The following is a 22,723-nucleotide window of genomic DNA, read 5'->3' on the forward strand; positions in this document are numbered from 1 at the left end:
CTGGAAACACAAATCCGCGTGATTGTTTGAATGTTTTCTAAGGACTGAGCGACATTTCTGCTTTGAAGCTCAAACCGCTGTGTGTGCCGACGATCCGAGCTGTGCTCAGACACACACTTTTAGACCCGGTTCTGAGTTCGGTTGCTTGTACCCCTAGAGCTGCGGGACGGATCGCAGTCTTAAATCTCCCACACATAGCGCTCATGTAACAAAGCACCCCCCCCCCCTTCCCCTCAAACACAAAGCTGTAAGTCCACGCTCCGCCGGTCCACGGGAGCGGACTACTTCTTTTCTATTTTGTTTGTTACTTTTTTTGTTAAAGTCACTTCCCTCAGTTTATACTGGATCATCGCGGATTAGTCATTAGTTGGAAAATAAAATGAAAAAAGCAAAAAAACGAATAGCAGTTATATAAGAACGAAAAATGTAAAAATCCCCCCCCCAACGATGTCATCGTCCATCCCGATGGTTGACAGCAAACATCGTCAACGGCCAATTTAAGGGACATCGCCCAACCCTATGCCAAATATCTTCTTTATCATTTTGGTTAAGTGGCAGGATGAGCCGTGTTGAAGAAAAGCGGTTTGACTGATTTTTTAGTTTCATTTTGAGTCAAGAAATACAGGTTCATTTTGAAAATGCAAAAGCATTCCTGGTATTGACTTATTTCTAATTATGCTAGAGAAATTCTTCCAAACTAAAACAACCTGCTGATGATTACACATTTCTCTTAGGAGCCACAGAGATTTCAGGTTTGATAAATGCAGTTAATTGAATTATACCTTGATATACCATAGTTATCAGCTGATACTAAACCAGGAAAATACATTGCAATGACATCAATCTGTCACTCAGTACTAATTCAAGGTCAGATTCTTAATAGGACTGAATAATTGCATGAATCTAACTCATTGACTTTTCTCATCAGGACCCAAAGATAAGAGGTCATCCTGGTCATTCATGCAGTTTCAGCAACACTTTACTGTATAGTTTTTCTTTGAACACATAATCAGGGGAGAGCGCGGACGCAGTCCCCCACTACCAGAAATTATGCAGTCGAGATTCCCACATTTGGGGAATTCGCAAAGGTCAGCACAGCCTCAGTGCAATGGCTGAGCCTCACCTTGGGTGAACCACCTTCATGATCATGGTATCTCCCCTGCCAGGTAAGTATGAGTTGTTCATGTCACACTCACACACCACTTTCACACACACACTGTGCAGCTTTAAGGTCATTACAAACTTCACACACACACACAAACAACCACACACTGCATGACTCACATTCAACACTGTGCTACACAAACACATCTGTACACAAACACTAACGTATTTAACACTGATTGAGCCTTGGAATAACGATTCCCATGATGCACTGCTGTGTCTGAACCATGTAAGCTAACTGATGACCACAAAGTTCCATTCATTTATTCTCATTTAGGCGATTTTCAGAGAGTTAAAAAAACAGAAAATGGGGTGATTGAAAAAACCCCAGACTGTTTGAATCATATGAACAACAAAAATGCTACTAAAATCAATGAAAACATACAAAACAGACGTTTTTCCCTGCTAACGCTAAACAACTTCCTCTTCTTTTGTGTCCTGCTGACTGGAACATCAGAGCTCTGCTGCTGCCCCCTACTGGTCTGGAATGTGAACTACAAATGTAAACAGTTTTATCATCAAAGCTCAAAACAAAACCAAGTTTTTCCAACATCTTGAGTCTGGTGAGTTACCTAAATATTTATCCTTTCGCCATATCCCCTCAGGGATCATCACCATGTATGAACTTTCACAGATCTGCACATTTGGTTTGGCAGATCTGTGAATAAAAAAAAACAGTCACCTTGGCGTCCTCTAGTGGACAACAAAAACTACAATTATTGCAGTGAAGTAAAAACTGGTCATCAAACTAATTTTTAGTAAAATTTGACAAAACAATAACACCATGAAAATGTAGTGTTCCTGTGCAAATACTGGATCAGTTTCAGACTGACTTTTTTAGCATGTTCACTATTCTAATATATCATTACTTTGGATGTATAATCATTAGTTAGATCTACAAACGCCTGCAGTGTCTGAAGCAAAGTCAAACAAAGCTGAAAAATATTTTTCTGTTAAAGAAAAAGTAGCTTAAAAAGTAGGTTAGTAATTATCCACCTTGTACCGATATGCAGCACTTGTAAAGCACTGGACATCGTTGCAAAGCAGGTATCAGAATTATTTTCCTCCGCTGCAGAATCCGCTCATAATCACTTCACTGCTGTTCAGGGGGGTATTCCAGGAAGCGTGTTTAAACTAACCTGACTTTAAGCCTGAACTCTGGCTGAAATCCGCCTGAACTTGCTTACTCTGGGTATGTCGGTTCCCAAAGACCGGATATGAGTTAGCGTAATTACGCTCCACTTGGTAACCCTGGGTTAATGCTCGTGCACAGCAGGTACATAAAGACATTCTCAATGGATCACCGATTTCAAGAGTCACCATGGAAACGTGTGGAGAAAAAAGAGAGAGCTATACTATGAGGTTCCGTTTGTGCCAAAAATCTGTTTTTGTGTCCACTGTCTATGTCTTTGGTCCATTGTCTATGTCTACTGACCGAGTTCATTGAACATTGGTTCATGCGTTATGTGTAAAACTTTGCATTTGTCTTTGTTATACACCCTGTCGTCTCCTTAGCAACCGTTGCTACTGTCGTTAGCTACGACGTTTGCTACTGTCGTTAGCTACAACGTTTCCCCGTGTCTTGTCGTTAGATCATAGATCTTGTCGTTTTTCAAATTTTGCCAAAGTCGTCAGAAAAAATCCTTTGTACGGCCGGTAAATTGTTTCCTGTACTACCGCGGAATGAAAAAAAGAAATGTTTATTTAAGCCGGCGCTAGGGTTAACCATGACAAACACTTTTTTAAGATGAACTTTATTGATATTCCCTCAAACGCGCAATGCCAGAAAGGGGGGGGTGGCGCATGCATACAACGCTTTCTCGTTCCCGAAGCGACTCTCTTGCCAATTTTTTAAAGTTATTTAGAGTCTATCTTCAATTAAATCTGGAGATGAAACTACTATTTAAGTCTTTTAAAAAACAGCTGATCTTTATCAAACATGCTGTCACAAATCGGGTGGATAAACGAGGAGCAGACGGCCCAAAATCTTTGAATGGATTTTGATCTTTTCTTTTCAATCTGTTATGTATTTATTTGAGCATGAGGTGGCGCTCTCTGGACCACTATAAGGCTCTTTTGGGCGCCTCTGCTCCTCGTTTATCCATCAGATTTGTAACAACATGTTGAATAAAGATCAGTTACTTTTCAAAAGACTTTTAAATAATAGTTTCATTACAAGATTGAATTGAAGCCATATTCTAAATAACTTAAAACTAAATAACTTTAAACGGGAACGCGAAACCGTTGTACGCATGCACCCCCCCCTTTCTGGCAATGCGCGTTTGCAGGATTATCAATAAAGTTTTTTTAACATGTTTTAAACATGTTTCGTTCTGTGATAATACAGGAAACAATTTACCAACCGTACAAAGGACTTCTCTGACAACTTTTGCAAAATTTGAAATACAACAAGATCTAAGGACACGACATGGTGAGACGACGTAGCAAACGACACTAGCAACGGTTGCTAAGGATTTTCCTGACGACACGTGAAACGACGTAGCAAACGACACTAGCAACTGTTGCTAAGGACTTTCCTGACGCCGTAGTTAGACGACATGGGATAAGGACAATGACAATGACAAAGACAAATGCAAAGTTTAAGCATGGAGCAAGCATATACATCACAAAGTAAATTCAAAGTAATAATCAAAGAATCATGGGCATGCAGAAGATATTGCTTAGTAGTACATAGACATGAACCAATGTAAAATGAACTTGTTCAATAGACATAGACAATGAGCCCAAAGCATAGACAGTGGACGCAAAAACACGATCAATAGACAAAGACAATGGACCAAAGACATAAAAGTGGACGCAAAAACACATTTTGATATTTTTGGCACAAATGGAACCTCATACTATACTTCAGTGAGACGGAGTCTGAGATTTAAATGACGGCGTATGAAGATTATACGTCCATCAAAACAGTAACACGGCTGCATCATCAGCAAAAGAAAGAGTTTCTGCTTGGAAAAAAGAACAAAGTAAACACACGAGTTTCTGATCTTATTTCTATTTTCCTTGTGATGCATATATATATATAAAAAAAAAAAAACGCCCCTCTCACCCTCCGCGGGTGGTTTCTCCTCCAAGCTCGGGTCCTCTACCAGAGGCCTGGGAGCTTGAGGGTCCTGCGCAGTATCTTAGCTGTTCCTAGCACTGCGCTTTTCTGGACTGAGAGGTCTGAGGTCTTTCCAGGTATCTGTTGTAGCCACTCCTCCAGCTTGGGGGTTACTGCCCCGAGTGCTCCAATTACCACAGGCACCACTGTCACCTTCACTTTCCAGGCTTTCTCCAGTTCTTTTCAGAGTCCCTGGTATTTCTCCAGTTTCTCATGTTCCTTCTTCCTGATGTTCCCATCGCTTGGCACTGCCACATCCACCACAACGGCTTTCCTCTGTTCTTTATCCACCACTACAATGTCTGGTTGGTTTGCCATTACCATCCTATCAGTCTGGATCTGGAAGTCCCACAGGATCTTTGCCCTCTCATTCTCTACCACCTTCGGAGGTGTTTCCCATTTTGACCTTGGGGTTTCCAGTTCATATTCTGCACACATGTTCCTGTATATTATTCCAGCCACTTGATTGTGGCGCTCCATGTATGCTTTACCTGCCAGCATCTTACATCCTGCAGTTATGTGCTGGATTGTTTCAGGGGCCTCTTTGCACAGCCTACACCTTGGGTCTTGTCTGGTGTGGTAGATCTGAGCCTCTATCGCTCTGGTGCTCAGGGCTTGTTCCTGAGCTGCCAGGATGAGCGCTTCGGTGCTGTCCTGTAGGCCAGCCCTTTCTAGCCATTGGTAGGACTTCTTGATATCAGCCACTTCAGTTATGGTCCGGTGGTACATCCCATGCAGGGGTTTGTCCTCCCATGAGGATCTGTCCTCGGTGCCGCCCCCCTTCAGTTTTCCGCCCCAGGCCACCGCCCGGACGGCCCGTGCCTAGAACCGCTACTGCTCACCAGGTAAAGATGAATTTAGATGGATGGCAGGAGACTCACACCGCGCAGCATCATCAGGATGGCCGTTGATTCCTCTGGACAGTGATCAGATGTTTCACTCTCAAGCTTGGGTTTTTAAAACATCTGAGGAAGAAAAACAAACAAGATTAAATTACAAATTCAGTTTGATCATTTTTAAATGCAAGATGTTTTCAAAAGATTGCATCTTACTTTTTCTGATGTGTGTAAATTACTGCAGTTCTGAAATTCCTTACCATTCCTCACCATTTTGTTAAATTGTAATAGTTGCTACTTCATTAGATTTAATTGCTCTTTATTAACAAAATGGTCCCCATAAATATTTTTGAGGCATTTATTTTTCATACAATAATTAGGAACTTCTTAAATCTTAAAAACATACAATTATTGGCTTGAAAGAATCCTGTGAATAAAAGAAAGTAATGCAGATCCAAGGAAGAGAGGATTTTAGAACAGATCTTCTCTGGTTGAGCTCCTATCTTTCTGTTAGCAGCTGGACACACGAACCAATCACACCAGAGACAACTCGGCTTCATGCTGAGATTTCTATTAGAATTCTGTCATTCTGTAATAATTGCATGACAATTTATCTGATCATCTTGTAAAATGGAAATTTGACTTTTTGAGAGCGTTTTAGGGTTGAGAGGAAAAGAGAAAAAGGCTTCATTGCAAAGGCTGGGAATCGAACCTGCGTGGCAGGCCAGAATTGTTCCCCTGAACCACCAATGCTCGAGTGCCCTAAAAAAGACGAAGAAAAGGAAAATCACAAGGGAGTGCATTCTCCATTTGGTCAGCAATCTTCAAACATGTCATCAAAGTCTGCCACACACACACTGTAATGTAATAGGAAAGTTCTTTTCCTATTGAATTGTCCAATAATGCAACCGAACTGAATTTATAACTTTTAAATCATCAAAGAACACAATCTCAAGCATTCTATAAGAACACAACAGGATATTATTGGGAAGAAGGAAGAACACCTGGGATGTGTTCATTTAAATCTAGCAAACATACAATAACACTGGTGCTCAAGACGCTGACACACATAGATAATTATAATTTCTGTGTGAAACCTAATATATTGATTCCAGTATATCATAATGAAAACTCTTAACCAGAGAATCTTCTTAGACATTGATACTTCAAATTTAAGAATTTATCATTCACAGAGAGAAGGGGGGTGCACCGTTCCTAGAGATACTGCAATACCAGGTCGATGCGTGGAGTGGACGGAGCAAGCCCCTATTCCATCTCCCTGTTCCAAAAATCAATTTAATATATGGTCCCCTGGTAGGGGACGTATCAGATATTAAACTGATAAGAACAGATACTACACTTGATCTTAGCCAAAAGGCCGAGAAGCGATACCGACCACAACTCAAAGGAAAGAACCTGATTCTGCTTTCTACAAATCTACCTCAAGGTTCTAAAGTGACTAAATAAAAACACTCCATCTTTCTATAACTCATGGCAATGAATAACATCAATCGTATAACAGGAATAGATAAATGAAAATCATGAAAATTTGGAAAAACTAAAGACGATAAAGAAGCCTCCGTGTTACTTCCGGGACATGTGGTATGATCTAGTCCTATTGGAAGACGAGCAGCAACATCAACATAAAACAACCATTTTAAGAACGTCTTTATAAATATTCATATCATGTATTTGACTCCCACATCAACAGAATCTCTTCTGTGTAATTAACAACATTAAATCGATGCTTGCTACTAAAATAATGTCATTTTGATGTGACCTGACACCTAACAAATGTAAAGCCCACAGCGCCCTCTATCGAAAACAAGTGGAAATACAGCCTCTTTTCTGGTCAGTCTGAAATCCACCCGCAAAAGACCAATTTAAGTGGGTTGTTTTAAAGACAAAAACCTACAATTTTAAATGTGTGTGACTGTTGAGGACAACTCAAAGCTCGACAATAACTTTTAACTTGACAAAATAACCAGCAAATAGTACCATTAGTAGACGTCTGTACGTCGTTAAATCTATAAACATCTCATATTTATTTATTCACATAATTAATACGCTTTACACCAAAATAGAAACGTTAGAAGAAAGCTTGGAAGAAAACAGACGTACTTTACCCATTTAACCGTGTCGACATCTGCGAAAAGTTAAAATCCACGCGACTCGAAAAGACGAGCGTATTAAGCCGCACATGCGCAGACTGCAGAGAAGTGCCCTTACAGGTGCCAGCTTCATCTATTACCAGTTAACAAAAAATTACTATTCAAGTTTGGAAAAGTGTTGCTTTATGTCCTGCTGGTATTTTTGTCTCAAAAACTAGATTTCGGCTAAAACATTTTTATTTAAAACAGTTGATTTTAACCCTTTTCATCAAGGATTTTAACCTTTTTAATCAGTCTGAAAATATATATATAAAAAACAAATTAGCTGCGTCACACTTTAGCTCTCTAAACACGTTTCTAGAGTAACAAATTATTACCTATAATTACTAAAACTATACTTACATAAAACTATTTCCATGTAGAAGACTTTATAAGGAGCTGCTTGAAGAACCACGTGGAAATACATGCAGGCGAATTGAACGTTTTACTATTTTATGATTTTTTTTTGATGACTACCATTGTAAACAAACAGGTAGCTGAACTTTTTTTTTTAAACAAGAGAAAATGTTTGCCCCCTGAAAAAGCCTTTTCACCCCATTTAAACCTTTTTATGTTTCAATGTGTTGGTCCTCTGTTCCAGAGTTGTTCATGTTTGTTCCATCAGTTTATGGTTTAGAACTGGGTTCTCTGTTGATATTTATGCATAAATGGATGAGGATCTGCTTTTCTGCTCTATGAAGTTTGGTTGTTTTACCTGACGCCGTTTTTTAGTGTTTGTATTTGTCAAAAGTTCAAACATTTGTTATTCTGTCCAACAAACAGCAGCTTATTTCCCAGAAGTTCAACCTCTTTGAAAACATCCAGTTCAAACATCTTCAAAAACATTTCAATTTTTATTTGTTGGAAAAATGTTTATTACTTTGCTTTTAACCATTTTTAATTGTGCAAAAATGCAGTTGAAAACAGCTGCATCCTAAAATCATTTCATTTTTAAATTTAGTTTTTAGTTATTTGGTTTGCAGGTTCTGTGTTTTGCACCATGATCCAAAGGCAGCCAGAAACAAAGAGGGCAGCACAATGGCCCGCTGGCCTGCATGGGATTGTGCAGTTCTGTCCCAGCTCAGCGAGGCCCTTTAAGCCATGTTTCCAGGTGTTCTTACCTGTGAGTGAGGGGGCTAAACAGTATCTGAATGGTTTTGAAAAGAATCCTTTGATGACTCACTGTTAAGACTTCTGCAGGACAGAACAGATGGGAACACCATGGTGAAGGTTTGGTGACAGGTCCACGAGTGTCACGCTGAAGAGGATCTAAAGGATCTAGCAGAGGATCTTCTCGTGACCTGGATCTGCTCGTCAAGGGGAGCAGCTGAAGCATCGTGCAGAGGTCAACACTCGGGCTGCAGGAAACCTTCCAGCTCCTCCAGGTGGCAATAGAGGAGGTAAAAGATCCAGCTGGACTAAATAAAAACCTCTCAGTAAACAATCAATTAGGACATTGATCAAAGTTTAACATTTGGTACCAATGAAGAGAAACACACACACTGATTCCAAACACATAAGTCCTCCTGTTTGTCAAGAATTGATGGTCAACGGTGTGGCTGTGGCTTACTAGGAAGGTCTCAGAGGAAGCAACAGCCTGGAGGGTTTCCACAAAGTGCTGCCACACATGATTCCAGCTCGAACACTCTGTCATGCACAGAAGCACCACATGAAATATTTAAAAATGACATTTCAGAAAAACCCATCACCACACAGGGCCACATGTCCGTCATCAGGTGTACCTGAGGAGCAGCATTGCTCGGTGGCACTCTGGCAGGAGCGCAGTGTGGAGGCAGAGGGCGGGCTTTTTCTGATCTAAAAAGAGAACTGCAGTGATTACAGATGTAACTCCACCTGCTAGAAATACATCATCTATTTTAGACAAAGTCCTATGGAAGGATTTGTGTCTCATATTTCAAAATAAAAGTCTACAATGGAAAGGCTTTTTCCTTTTCACAATGTAACTGCATCAATTGGATCATAAATAAAAATCAATCAGCCAAAATGCTTTTTCATTTTCAACAACCCAGTCTTCTCCTATGAGGTTCCGTTTGTGCCAAAACTATGTAAATGTGTTTTTGCGTCCACCATCTATGTATGCTGAACGGGTTTATTGAACATTGGTTCATTTCTATATACTACTAAGCAATATCTTCTGCGTGCCCATGCTTCTTTGATTATTACTTTGTGTTTGTTTTGTGATAAAAACTTTGCATTTATATTTGTTATTATTGTTTTTCCATGTCGTCTTTCTACATCATCAGGAAAATCCTTAGATACCGTTGCTAGTGTCGTTAGGTACGTCGTGTTTTCACATCTTGTCGTTTGTCAAATTTGGCTAAAGTCTTCAGAAAAGTCCTTTGTACGGCCGATAAATTGTTTCCTGTACTTTGTCATTAGCTGTTTGTGTTTCTTTTCAACTATGTTTAACAAACATATTTTTTCGTTCTGTGGTTGAACAGGAAACAATTTACCTGCCATACAAAGGACTTTTCTGACGACTTTGGCCAAATTTGATGACAATCCGATCTGACGATACACAAAAAAAAACTGTGATATAATCAACACGTTCTCAGGTTAGGGATGGCCAAAAAGCAGGAAAACTTGAGGGAGAGCACTGAACCTACCCGGCTAACGGGAGCCGGGTAGGTTCAGTGCTCTCTGGCCGTGCACTGAGTCCTGCAGAGGAGCTTTATAAGCCGACTGCAGGTGAGCAGCTGGTGCACACAAGTGGAATCAATTTACAAAGTGACATTTCTCCTGATACAGTTAGTAAGTGCAACACGTTACTTTAGAAAATGCAACGCCTAACGTTAGTAAAACAGCAAAGCTTCTTTTCTTGGTTGAAGGCAGCTGGTTTTGGTGTTTTTACTACTGTAAAGTGTTCAATATCAACAGAAAGCTACTGTTCTCTGCTTCAGAACTGTGTTAGTTGCCTCAACCAGGGCTGGCCACCCCTGGTCCTCCAGAGCCACAATCCCGCCTGTTTTCCAACTCTCCCTGACCAGCTGCTGTTGCTGATTAGCCGACTCAAGTGAATTCAAAGAACGTCAACACTGGAGCCAAAGCTTTGCTTTTAAGAGGTGAATCTGAGTCATGTGATTCGATGGGAAAGTTCTGTTGGCGGTTGACAGATTGGATTTGGCGTTGCTTTGATGTCAGAAAAAACCCTCTGCATTTACCCGGACTTGGGACCGGCACATGAAAGCACTGAATTGTGCCCCCCTGTGGTTGCATTACTATGAACGGCTATGAATGACCATTGTTTGACTTTAAACAACATTTGTAGGAATCATTTCTAAGTTAAGTACAGAAAATGTTATTTTACATGTTTATGTTTTTTCTCAACTCCTCCATTAAAGTGAAACCGTCTGAGGTTGAGTGGAAGCTAATTGTTTAGATTTGAACCAGTCACTCTAATCTATTGGAACTGACTCTGGATTTATTTCTGAGCTGCAGAAACTTTGGCTCAGCACTACCAAACATTTTTCTGTCTGTACTTTGGTTGGTAGCTTATAACTGATGCATCGACTCATGACTGGAATTGAAATATGTTCTACTGGTAATTGTTTTCTATTCCAACCCGACTGTCTGTTGGTCACCTTCATTAGCCGTTTTTAAGAACAGTTGAGATGATTTGTTAAGTCAGGTGTTTAAAATGAACAGAACTATAACGATTGGAAGTACTTTACATTTACTTTTGGATTACTTTACATTACATTTTGGATTGAGTTATTGGTCTTCTTAGATTTTAATTTGTGACACACTCTGACATGACCAGAATTGGTATAGGGCTCTAAAAGAAAGTGGGCTGTGATCAATGTGTGGTTTAAAAACAATGTTACTGGTACTTCTGAAATTATTGTAAACTGTCCCCAAATCTGAAGACGACCACAAACTACCAAATACAGCCGTTCATCTAATAACCAACGACGGAAAAGCTTTTAGACACTACAGTCCGGTCATTGCTTTTGCAGTTTCATTTAAGAATCCTAAAGAAAAATCTAACTTGAGTTTTGGATCAGGTGGGGGGAACTGAAGCTCTCAGAGAAAACCCACACAAGCACGAGAATGTGAGGAAACAGTTGACCAACACATCAGCGTGCCGCCCGTTTTTTTTAGTTTCTGACCAAATGTTTACTAACTACCAAATACAGCCGTTCATCTAATAACCAACAACGTGAAAGCTTTTAGAGTAGGGGTGTCAGATTTCAGCCTTGAGGGCTGGTTTTTCAGAAACTCTGCCTTTTCTGCAGCTGACTGCCTGGATCAGGAGTTTTTTTCCGATAACAAGCTACAGTAGCAGGGTGGTTGGAAACATGTAGGACACCGGCCCTCAAAGCCTGGAGTTTGACACCTGTGTTTAAAGACTACAGACCAATCATAGCTTTTGCAGTTTTAGTGAATTTCTTATAGAAAATCTAACTTGAGTTTTGGATCAGGTGGGGGGAACTGAAGCTCTCAGAGAAAACCCACACAAGCACGAGAATGTGAGGAAACAGTTGACCAACACATCAGCGTGCCGCCCGTTTTTTTAGTTTCTGAACAAATGTTTACTAACTACCAAATACAGCCGTTCATCTAATAACCAACAACGTGAAAGCTTTTAGAGTAGGGGTGTCAGATTTCAGCCTTGAGGGCTGGTTTTTCAGAAACTCTGACTTTTCTGCAGCTGACTGCCTGGATCAGGAGTTTTTTTCCGATAACAAGCTACAGTAGCAGGGTGGTTGGAAACATGTAGGACACCGGCCCTCAAAGCCTGGAGTTTGACACCTGTGTTTAGAGACTACAGACCAATCATAGCTTTTGCAGTTTTAGTGAATTTCTTAAAGAAAATCTAACTTTAATTTTGGATCAGGTGGGGGGAACTGAAGCTCTCAGAGAAAACCCACACAAGCACGAGAATGTGAGGAAACAGTTGACCAACACATCAGCGTGCCGCCCGTTTTTTTTAGTTTCTGACCAAATGTTCACTAACTATAGACCAGTTTCTTTCTTTACTTTCAAAATTCACAACAAAATAAATTAAATAACATAAAATAAAAAAATTAGTAGTAAAATAGTAAAATAGTAATAGTAATAAAATAGTAATAGTAAAATAGAATAAATAAATAAATAATAAATTATAAATAATAAATTTCTAAAGCTAAAGAAATATACTCCTACAGAGCATACAAAAACAGTTTCAGGAAAGAGAAGGAGAATAAGAAAGGGATTACAACTTTGTGTATGAACAACACAAAAAAGTCTGCATTTCTGTCTGTAGGGTGATTAAAACTAACTAACTAAAAAATGTTCAAACTACATTTATCAAACACACAACTCAGCTTGCAAGGCCAAGTGGGCCTCAGATGGTTAAAAAGGGGGCAGAAGATGTGGGCCCCACCTGTGTTTGCCCACATAACCCTAACCCTAGACATGTATACAGAGATGAATAAATAAACCTTAACAGACAGATATAAATAACTATAAGTCATTACAAAAATTAAATATCAAATAATTTTATCCTGGGCCTGTTCATTTAATCTGTAAACCTCTGTCTCAGACAAAGAATAAGAAGCTTCTAAGAAGTCTTGTTCTTTTTCTTGGATACTTTTTCCTTCTTTCGTTTGGTTTTTTTGGTGGCCGTGTTGGATATTGGAGCAAGAAGGGAAGATCCTCTCTTTGGAGCCCAAAGGCCCTGGAATGTAAAAATGTTGGTATCTTTGATGGCTACCTCTTCCTTTTCAGCTTTGGTCTCATCTTCATCATCTGAAGTGACCTTAAAGTCTTCTTTTAAACCGAGAACCTCGTGCTTAACTTCCATGGATGCTGTTTCTTTCCTCGGTTCGGTCTCCTCTTTATTGTCTACGGCCTCTTGAAAGTCGCAGCAACCTACGTTCTCATCTATCTTCTCAAAGGAAGAACAAGCTGGATTTTCAAAAGCCTCAATCTGTTCTTTGGACAGTCTTCTTCCATTGGGTTCCCAATGTTCGTCTTGGGCTGAAGTGCCCATGTATTCATCAAGGCCATTGTTCTCATGATCCTCTTGAAAGGTGGAATGGGGGGAGTTTACAGATCTGGGATCTTCAGTTTCATCATTGGGATTCCAGTCTTCTTCTTGGTCTGAAGTGCCCATGTATCCATCAAGGCTATTGCTCTCATGATCCACTATAAAGGAAGAATGGGGGGAGTTTCCAGAAGATCTGGGACCTTCAGTTTCATCATTGGGATTCCAGTCTTCTTCTTGGTCTGAAGTGCCCATGTATCCATCAAGGCTATTGCTCTCATGGTCCACTATAAAGGAAGAATGGGGGGAGTTTCCAGAAGATCTGGGATCTTCAGTTCCGTCATTGGGATTCCAGTCTTCTTCTTGGTCTGAAGTGCCCATGTATCCATCAAGGCTATTGCTCTCATGATCCACTATAAAGGAAGAATGGGGGGAGTTTACAGAAGATCTGGGATTTTCAGTTCTGTCATTGGGATTCCAGTCTTCTTCTTGGTCTGAAGTGCCCATGTATTCATCAAATCTATCGTTCTCATAATCCACTATAAAGGAAGAATGGGGGGAGTTTCCAGAAGATCTGGGATCTTCAGTTCCGTCATTGGGATTCCAGTCTTCTTCTTGGTCTGAAGTGCCCATGTATCCATCAAGGCTATCGTTCTCATGATCCTCTATAAAGGAAGAATGAGAGGATTTTGCACAAGATCTGAGATCTTCGGGGGGGACTGTTTTTTCTGTGGGTTCAGACACTATTTCATCATCTGAATTGTTTATGGACACTGAAGGCAGAATGATTGGTCCGTTCTTTGGAGTAGAAGGTTCCTCTTGCACTTTGTCAAAGTCTTGAATTTCCTCCTGCAGTTGTGTAACTTCCAAGAAGAGATCTGCATTGGTTTTCTTTGATCTCTCATTTTCTGCTTTGATGTTGTTGAAGTCACTTTCCAGATTTCTTAGACTTTGAAGAGAGTAAATCAAATCTGCCTTTTTTTCTTGGAGTCTCCTCATTTCCTCTTGCAGTAAATCTGCCTTTGCCGTCTCTTGGTCATACAGAATGAGAAGCTGTTTCGCATCATCTTCCTGAACTCTCAAATCTGAGATCTGACCTTCAAGACTTTCTTTTTGCTCCTTATAGAGGAGCTTCTTTTTTAACAGTTTGCCGTAATTTTTCTTGATTTTCTCATTTTTTTCCATGTTTTTGTCCAGTTTTTCAATCTGCTGCTCAATAACTGTATTTTGCTGCTGTAAATGGTGGAGCTCAGACCTGAGTTCTTTCTTTTTGTCTTTAAAGAAGAAGCTGTTTTTCTTTGTATTTCGGTATGCCTCCTTCACAGCACAGAGTTTCTCCTGGAGGTCCTGGAGGTCACCAAAGCCTTGGATTTCCTCCTGCAGATGTTTAACTTCCAGGGAGAGTTCTGCATTTCTTTCCTCAATTTGCTGTGTTTCTGCTTGGATCAGGTCACATTCAGAATCCAGATCTTTGAGATGTTGAAGTGAATCGGTTAAAGCTTTCTTAGTTTGTTGAAGGCTCTCTGCTTCCTTTCTCAGTAAATTCAGCCGGCACGTTTGGTCTTCGTACAGAGGCGTCACGCTTCTAACGTTTCCTGATTGGTTTTGCAGGATTGAAATCTCCTTTTGCAATTCACGTTTGAGGTCTTCTAAACGATAGATTTCTTCCAACATTAAGGGATAATTTTGTCTCATTTCATCCAATTTCTGAGGCGCCGTTTTCAGTTCCTTAAAATCCCTTTTGAGAGCTGCAGTTTGCTGCTGTAAAGTCTGCAGCTCAGAGGCCATTCTGTCATTGATTTCCAGAAGTTCCTCCTGGGCCGCCTCCTTATGAAGGTTCTGCACTTCTTCTTTCAAAAGACAGTTTTCTTGTCTCAACCCACTAATCTCAAATTTCAGCCGTTTATTTTCCAGGATCATCTCTTGTAGTCTCCGCGGTTTGGATGGAGGAGAGATTTCCTCTTTGGGGCTTGTGGTGTTTGTAGAAACTTTCTGCATTTCTTCTTCACACCTGTCTGCTGAATCCATTTGAAATTGATGTTCTTTCTTAAGTTTTTTTAACCTTTCTACTGGTTTATCGTCACTCTGAGAAGTCTCGGCTTTGAGTGTCCACTTGCAATAAAGTTGGGCTCTGCTTCTGTCAGATGGACTATCCTTTGATTCCTGGGGTCTATAAAAGGACCTTAGCAATGACTTCCAATGACGTCAATTGACGTGAAATGACTTCAAATTTGACGTCAAATTACATAATCTGTGAGATCGTCACAAGAATGACGTCTTTGTTTCGTGTGTGGGATGAGGTAATGATAAAAAAAAAAACGTTTTTCCCGCAAAGAGGCAGTCACGTGACAGGGAGCAGCGATGAGTGTTTGCATTGACGTTTACTACAGACTGAAGCTTTTCTTTACGTGGAGAAATAATGACCGCGGGAGTGTTTTGACTCCGCCCACTTTAGGACAAGCGGCGGGTCAGGTGTTTTTGCGTGATCTTTTGGTTCTCCTGTTGCTATGGTTACTGCTCTTATTGTGGGCGGGGTCAGCCCCATCAAAGCAACGCAGGTGAAACGTCACACATTCACGAGGCGCGCAAACAGCGACAGACACGAACGAGGGAACCCGAATTTAGCCGAAGAGGGAAGCGCGGACTCGGCAAAGGGCCTCCCGCTGCTGTGTGGGGGGGTCCAGTGCGGGAGGAATTCCTCCTCAATTCATCTCAGATCCGTCCAAAGGCTGAATGTTTTCAAAATGGGCCGTTTCTGGGTTGGTTTGGGGAGGAGGAGGACCTGAAACCTCCCATCAGTCCTTTGAGAAGATCCCAAAACGTTTGGAGGCCTCTAGAAAACGTTTTCCGTCTGCTTTAGTCATTACTGGGAGGATGAAACACTGAGCTTTGGTCCCAGAAGGAAAACCTGCAGCAGCTGAACAAGCCCAGAGATTTTGCTGAATCAGCATTTGACCCAAAGCTTTTGTTGCTCCTCCACACCTCATCCATGGAGTACGGACAGAGGGTGGTTCATGCTGCTCATCACTGCTCTCAGGCTGGACTTAGGTCTTGCCTCCACCATCGTCTCCAGAGTCCAGACTCGCACCAACTATAGTCTGCTTCGCCTCTTCAGATCATTTTTCTTTGCTCTGCCTATCCAACACACTATAGCATATGAGAGGATGATGGAGATGACTGACTGGTAGAAGATGTGTAGAAGCTTAGAGCAGATGTTGAAGCTATCCAGTCTCCTCATGAAATACATCCTGCTCTGACCCTTTTTATACACCTGTCCAACTTGTTGTCCAGCTGCAGATCCAGGTATTTGTAGGTGGAGACTACCTCATCCTACACTCCAATACAGACAGGCTGAGGTGGTGGAGCGACCTGACGAAAGTCCAGTGCCGCGGTCCATTACCGGTCCACGTGCCACTTGGTACCAAGCAGCAGACAGAAAAAATCTTAAGAGCTGCAGGCGACAGCGTTTGTACTCGTGGATCTTCCTCTTGATCTGTTTGGGGGGTGTCCTGCTATTAGTTCTTCTCGTCTGTAATGTTTACCACAAAAACACTTCAACTGAGAGACGGAATGTAAAGACAGAATCCAGAAAATCCCTTTTTGAAATTCTTTATTTTTAAAACTGGGCACAAAATAAGGATTTGGTCAATAACTAAAGTTCACCTCAATACTTTGTAATGTTTCCATGACAAAGGTCAAAGGTCTCCTGAAGTTCTTCAGCAGGTTTGGTCCATTCATCCATGCAGATCCTCTCCAGAGCTGTGATGTTTTGGGACCTAGAGACAGTTTCTTCCCAAAAGCTGTCACTGTACTGAACGCCAACTTTACACCACAAGCCTCTGGATTCCTTCACATCTTTCCTTTGATCCGTGCACATTTGTCTGATTGTTGCTCTTTTTAAAAATCTGCTTTTAATCCTTTTTTTATTGAAAAAGCACATGAAAAATTGTACATTGATAGACTACAATGATCTTGCTTTCTCAGTCTTTAAGGAAAATAGAAAAACATGTGAAAGAGCAGGAATTGTTCAAAACATATATGACCATTTCAGTGACACTTTACATAAAGTCTCATCTTATAGGCTTTACTTATTCTGTCCATTTAGACCAAGTAGTGTAAAAAACATCAGTTAAATTTGTATTTATTCTTTGTGTACCGTCAAGCCAGTCGTTGGTTGTTCAGGTTTAAGCCATTTTCTGATTTTTGTTTTCTTAATAGCTGCCAGTAGAATGTAGAGCAATTTCTTACTTTATTTGTCCAGCCCTTTAGCTCTATTTTACCCAAAAATCAAGTCTCCATTCTCCTTGAGGCCAACATTGACAGGAGCATCCATGGCCAGAAAGGATTGGAAGACCACACCTTCCAGGAGATGAGGGAACTCTACTGGCAGTATGCAGCACAAAAGGACAGGCCAGAGACATTTAGCATGAAGGAGAGGGAGATACACAGAAAGCAAACCGCTCTGTGAGGAGATGGTTGAACACACCGCTGACCCACATCACCAGCATGCAGAGGAAGAGGTTCTGAAAATACATCTCAGAAAAGGAACAAGTAAGTGTTGTGGCCATAAACGACCCAAAAGCTAAGAGTGTGTTTGATTTGCACATTGGTAATGTTTCACAATTGAACTTTTCTACCAAATTTAACGTAATAAAACATTTACTTTCCTACTTGAGGTCCTTGTCAGACGCGGACGTGGTGCTTGAGGGGAACTCTAGGACCACAGGAAACCTTCCAGCTCATCCAGGAGGCGATAGAGGAGCTGAAAGGTCCAGCTGGACTGGATGAGAGTGGAGTGAGCCTCTTCAAAACACCAGGTGAACAGAATGTTTTCTTAGTGAACCATCAATTACTACAGTGGAGGACAAAATTGTTGGTAGCCCTCAGTTGAAGAAAGAAAGTCCACAATGCTCACTGAAATGACTTGAAACATTCAAAAGTAACAATAAATTAAAATTTATTGAAAATTAAATAATTAAAATCAGCCATTACTTTTGAGTTGTTTTTTGTGTCTATTGTCCTGCTACAACAAAGATGACTTTCCTGCTGACGGTCTGTTGGCAGCCGTCTCGCTACCATGACCTTTGGAACATTTCAATTCATACTTTTTTCTTCACACATTTGTCTTTCAGCTCTGGCTTCTTGGGCAAATGATCGCTCTTGCCCTCACTCATGGAAGCATCAAGCCATCAATTTTCTCAGAAAGGTTCTATTCAGAAATATCATGTCAAGAAACATCTGATGTCACCTTGGAGGAAGTGGATGACTGGGATGTGAAAGGTAAACTTCAAAAGGTATTTTCCAGAAAGTTTTACAACCTTCTGGCGGTTAGCAGTTGAAGCACGAATACGGTCGTTCGGTCATCAAAAACCAGCACACGCCATCAGCATTATTTTGGCAAATTGGTGAAGATCATCTTCCAAACTATATACAGTGCTCAGCATAAATGAGTACACCCCACTACATTTTTCAGAAAACCTTTAGTGTCCTTTCAGAATCATCATTTTCTGTGAAATACTAGACTACAAAATACACCTGTAAGGGTCTGTCACTGATTGCAAACAAGATATGATAATTTGCACACAAAAAAAGATATTTTCCTAACAAATTCAAGCCCATGTTACAAAACTGAGTTCACCCCAGTCATAGTGACACAGGAGAAAAGCCAAACTTAAGACTACAAATTCTACTCAACAGGCATTCAACCACAGATGAGTCTAATGCAGGGGTCGGGAACCTTTTTTGCAGAGAGAGCCATAAACGCCACATATTTTTAAATGTAATTTCGAAAGAGCCATACATTTATGTAGTGTCCCTTTCCCACACTGAGGCACGGAGACTCAACCTCTTTTAAGGTTCTTTATTCTGGTTAGTGCAGACCGCAACAAACGCCCAACAATTAATTCAGCAACTCCTGAATCTCTCCCGCTGAGACGAGAGCGCTTCTACCAACTTTATATTCCCCTGCTCCCGCGTCAGCCCTCCCATTTCCCTTATTCGGCCCATAGCTGAACCCCATTGGTCCAAACTACCTAACAACAGGCTGAGCGACAGAACTGAGAGCCAATCAGATCTCTGCTTGATGCGTTCGTTGAACTCCAGAACTTTTAACGTATGAGGTTCCATTTGTGCCAAAAATCTGTTTTTGTGTCCACTGTCTATGTCTTTGGTCGTCTCACTTTGTCGTCAGGACTTAGCAAGCTTAGCAAGCGTTGCTACTGTCGATAGCTCCGGTCGTTAGCTACTGTCGATAGCTACTGTCGATAGCTACGGTGTTTGCTACTGTCGTTAGCTACTGTCGATAGCTCCGGTCGTTAGCTGCTGTCGATAGCTACTGTCGTTAGCTACGGTGTTTGCTACTGTCGTTAGCTACAACGTTTCCCCGTGTTTTGTCGTTAGATGTTCTCGTTTTTCAAATTTTGCCAAAGTCGTCAGAAAAGTCCTTTGTAAGGCCGGTAAATTTTTTCCTGTACTACCACGGAACGAAAAAGAAATGTATATCAAAGCAGACGTCAGGGTTAACCATGACAACACGTTTTTAAGATGAACTTTATTTTGATATTCCCTCAAACGCGTATTGCCAGAAAGGGGGGGGGGGGGGGCATGCATACAACGCTTGAAACGAAAACAAAGTGGCGCATTACCGCCACCACCTGATCTGGAGGCGAACTACTTCTATTTAACGCGGAGAATGACACATAATAAATATGAACATTTTACGAAGACTATTTATGAATGTGCTGTGTTCTGATCATGAAAAACGTGGTTGATTTATTATTAATAAAATTACAAACACATTGGTGTTGATTTAATGTATTTGTTCAGAAATAAACCCTCAAGTCATTAGTCCATGGCAATATTTATTTTTTTGCTGCTGAACGATTTACGGGGGCCTTGCAAGGAGGCCTTTAAAATATCTTTGATGAGTTACCTTCTCAAATTTTAGTGGGTCGAGTCACTAATTATGAATATAACAGTCGAAAACTGACTGGTTTTTGAGCTTTTCTTTTAAATCTATTTATGTGACCATGAGATGGCGCACTCGGGACCACATAAGGCTCTTATTAGCCCGTCTGATCCTCGTTTATCCATCAGATTTGTAACAACATATTTTATAAAGATCAGTCATTTTTCAAAATAATTTGAAATAATAGTTTCATCACAAGATTAAATTAAAGCCATACTCTAAATAACTTTAAACGGGAACGTGAAACCGTTGTACGTTGCACCCCCCCCCCCCTTTCTGGCAGTGCGAGTTTGCAGGATTGTCAATAAAGGTTTTTTTTTTTTAAAGTGTTTTGTTCCGTGATAATACGGGAAACAATTTATCGACCGTACAAAAGACTTCTCTGACGACCTTTGCAAAATTTGAAATACAGCAAGATCTAAGGACACGACATGGTGAAAGAACGTAGCAAACGACACTAGCAACGGTTGCTAAGGATCTTCCTGACGACACGTGAAACGACGTAGCAGACGACACTAGCAACGGTTGCTAAGGATCTTCCTGACGACATGGTGAGACGACGTAGCAAACGACACTAGCAACGGTTGCTAAGGATCTTCCTGACGCCGTAGTTAGACGACATGGGATAAGGACAATGACAAAGATAAAGTTTAAGGATAAAGCAAGCATATACATCACAAAGTTAGTACAAAGTAATAATCAAAGAATCATGGGCATGCAGAAGATATTGCTTAGTAATACATAGACATGAACCAATGTAAAATGAACTCGTTCAATAGACATAGACAATGAGCCCAAAGCATAGACAGTGGACGCAAAAACACGATCAGTAGACATAGACAATGGACCAAAGACATAACAGTAGACGCAAAAACACATTTTGATATTTTTGGCACAAATGGAACCTCATATTCATATTTATAAATATGGAACCTCATATTTATGAGGTTCCATTTGTGCCAAAAATATCAAAATGTGTTTTTGCGTCTACTGTTATGTCTTTGGTCCATTGTCTATGTCTACTGATCGTGTTTTTGCGTCCACTGTCTATGCTTTGGGCTCATTGTCTATGTCTATTGAACGAGTTCATTTTACATTGGTTCATGTCTATGTATTACTAAGCAATATCTTCTGCATGTCCATGATTCTTTGATTATTACTTTGTATTAACTTTGTGATGTATATGCTTGCTTTATCCTTAAACTTTATCTTTGTCATTGTCCTTATCCCATGTCGTCTAACTACGGCGTCAGGAAGATCCTTAGCAACCGTTGCTAGTGTCGTCTGCTACGTCGTTTCACGTGTCGTCAGGAAGATCCTTAGCAACCGTTGCTAGTGTCGTTTGCTGCGTTCTTTCACCATGTCGTGTCCTTAGATCTTGCTGTATTTCAAATTTTGCAAAGGTCGTCAGAGAAGTCTTTTGTACGGTCGATAAATTGTTTCCCGTATTATCACGGAACAAAACACTTTAAAAAAAAAAAAAACCTTTATTGACAATCCTGCAAACGCGCACTGCCAGAAAGGGGGGTGCAGCGTACAACGGTTTCACGTTCCCGTTTAAAGTTATTTAGAGTATGGCTTTAATTTAATCTTGTGATGAAACTGTTATTTCAAATTATTTTGAAAAATGACTGATCTTTATAAAATATGTTGTTACAAATCTGATGGATAAACGAGGATCAGACGGGCTAATAAGAGCCTTATGTGGTCCCGAGTGCGCCATCTCATGGTCACATAAATAGATTAAAAAGAAAAGCTCAAAAACCAGTCAGTTTTCGACTGTTATATTCATAATTAGTGACTCGACCCACAAAAATTTGAGAAGGTAACTCATCAAAGATATTTTAAAGGCCTCCTTGCAAGGCCCCCGTAAATCGTTCAGCGGCAAAAAAATAAATATTGCCATGGACTAATGACTTGAGGGTTTATTTCTGAACAAATACATTAAATCAACACCAATGTGTTTGTAATTTTATTATTAATAAATCAACCACGTTTTTCATGATCAGAACACAGCACATTCATAATTAGTCTTCGTAAAATGTTCATATTTATTATGTGTCATTCTCCGCGTTAAATAGAAGTAGTTCGCCTCCAGACCAGGTGGTGGCGGTAATGCGCCACTTTGTTTTCGTTTCAAGCGTTGTATGCATGCCCCCCCCCCCACCCCCACCCTTTCTGGCAATACGCGTTTGAGGGAATATCAAAATAAAGTTCATCTTAAAAACGTGTTGTCATGGTTAACCCTGACGTCTGCTTTGATAAACATTTCTTTTTCGTTCCGTGGTAGTACAGGAAAAAATTTACCGGCCGTACAAAGGACTTTTCTGACGACTTTGGCAAAATTTGAAAAACGAGAACATCTAACGACAAAACACGGGGAAACGTCGTAGCTAACGACAGTAGCAAACACCGTAGCTAACGACAGTAGCTATCGACAGTAGCAAACACCGTAGCTATCGACAGTAGCTAACGACCGGAGCTATCGACAGT

General features: G+C 40.6%; 1 long non-coding RNA gene and 2 other non-coding genes across 4 annotated transcripts in view; all 3 read right to left on the bottom strand.

Moving 5' to 3' along the window:
* Positions 1-1,010: 1,010 nt before the first annotated feature.
* LOC111948520 lies at positions 1,011-1,174 on the bottom strand. The gene has a single exon (XR_002874534.1). It is a non-coding gene; the product is annotated as a U1 spliceosomal RNA (small nuclear RNA).
* A 3,889-nt stretch (positions 1,175-5,063) lies between these two features.
* LOC105358209 overlaps positions 5,064-22,723 on the bottom strand; it is a 40,991-nt gene continuing 23,331 nt past the window's right edge. Inside the window, exons 7-10 of one of the 2 annotated variants that reach the window (XR_002874482.1) lie at positions 9,017-9,089; positions 8,458-8,921; positions 5,837-5,886; positions 5,064-5,253 (exon numbers count right to left, since the gene is read on the bottom strand). This is a non-coding gene — a long non-coding RNA (uncharacterized LOC105358209). The remainder of the gene's footprint in view (positions 5,254-5,836; positions 5,887-8,457; positions 8,922-9,016; positions 9,090-22,723) is intronic. The other variant, XR_002874483.1, reaches the window with a different exon arrangement.
* On the bottom strand, positions 6,324-6,514 carry LOC111948535. The gene has a single exon (XR_002874548.1). It is a non-coding gene; the product is annotated as a U2 spliceosomal RNA (small nuclear RNA).

The sequence above is a fragment of the Oryzias latipes genome, chromosome 13 (genome assembly GCF_002234675.1).
Source record: "Oryzias latipes chromosome 13, ASM223467v1".
NCBI lineage: Eukaryota > Metazoa > Chordata > Actinopteri > Beloniformes > Adrianichthyidae > Oryzias > Oryzias latipes.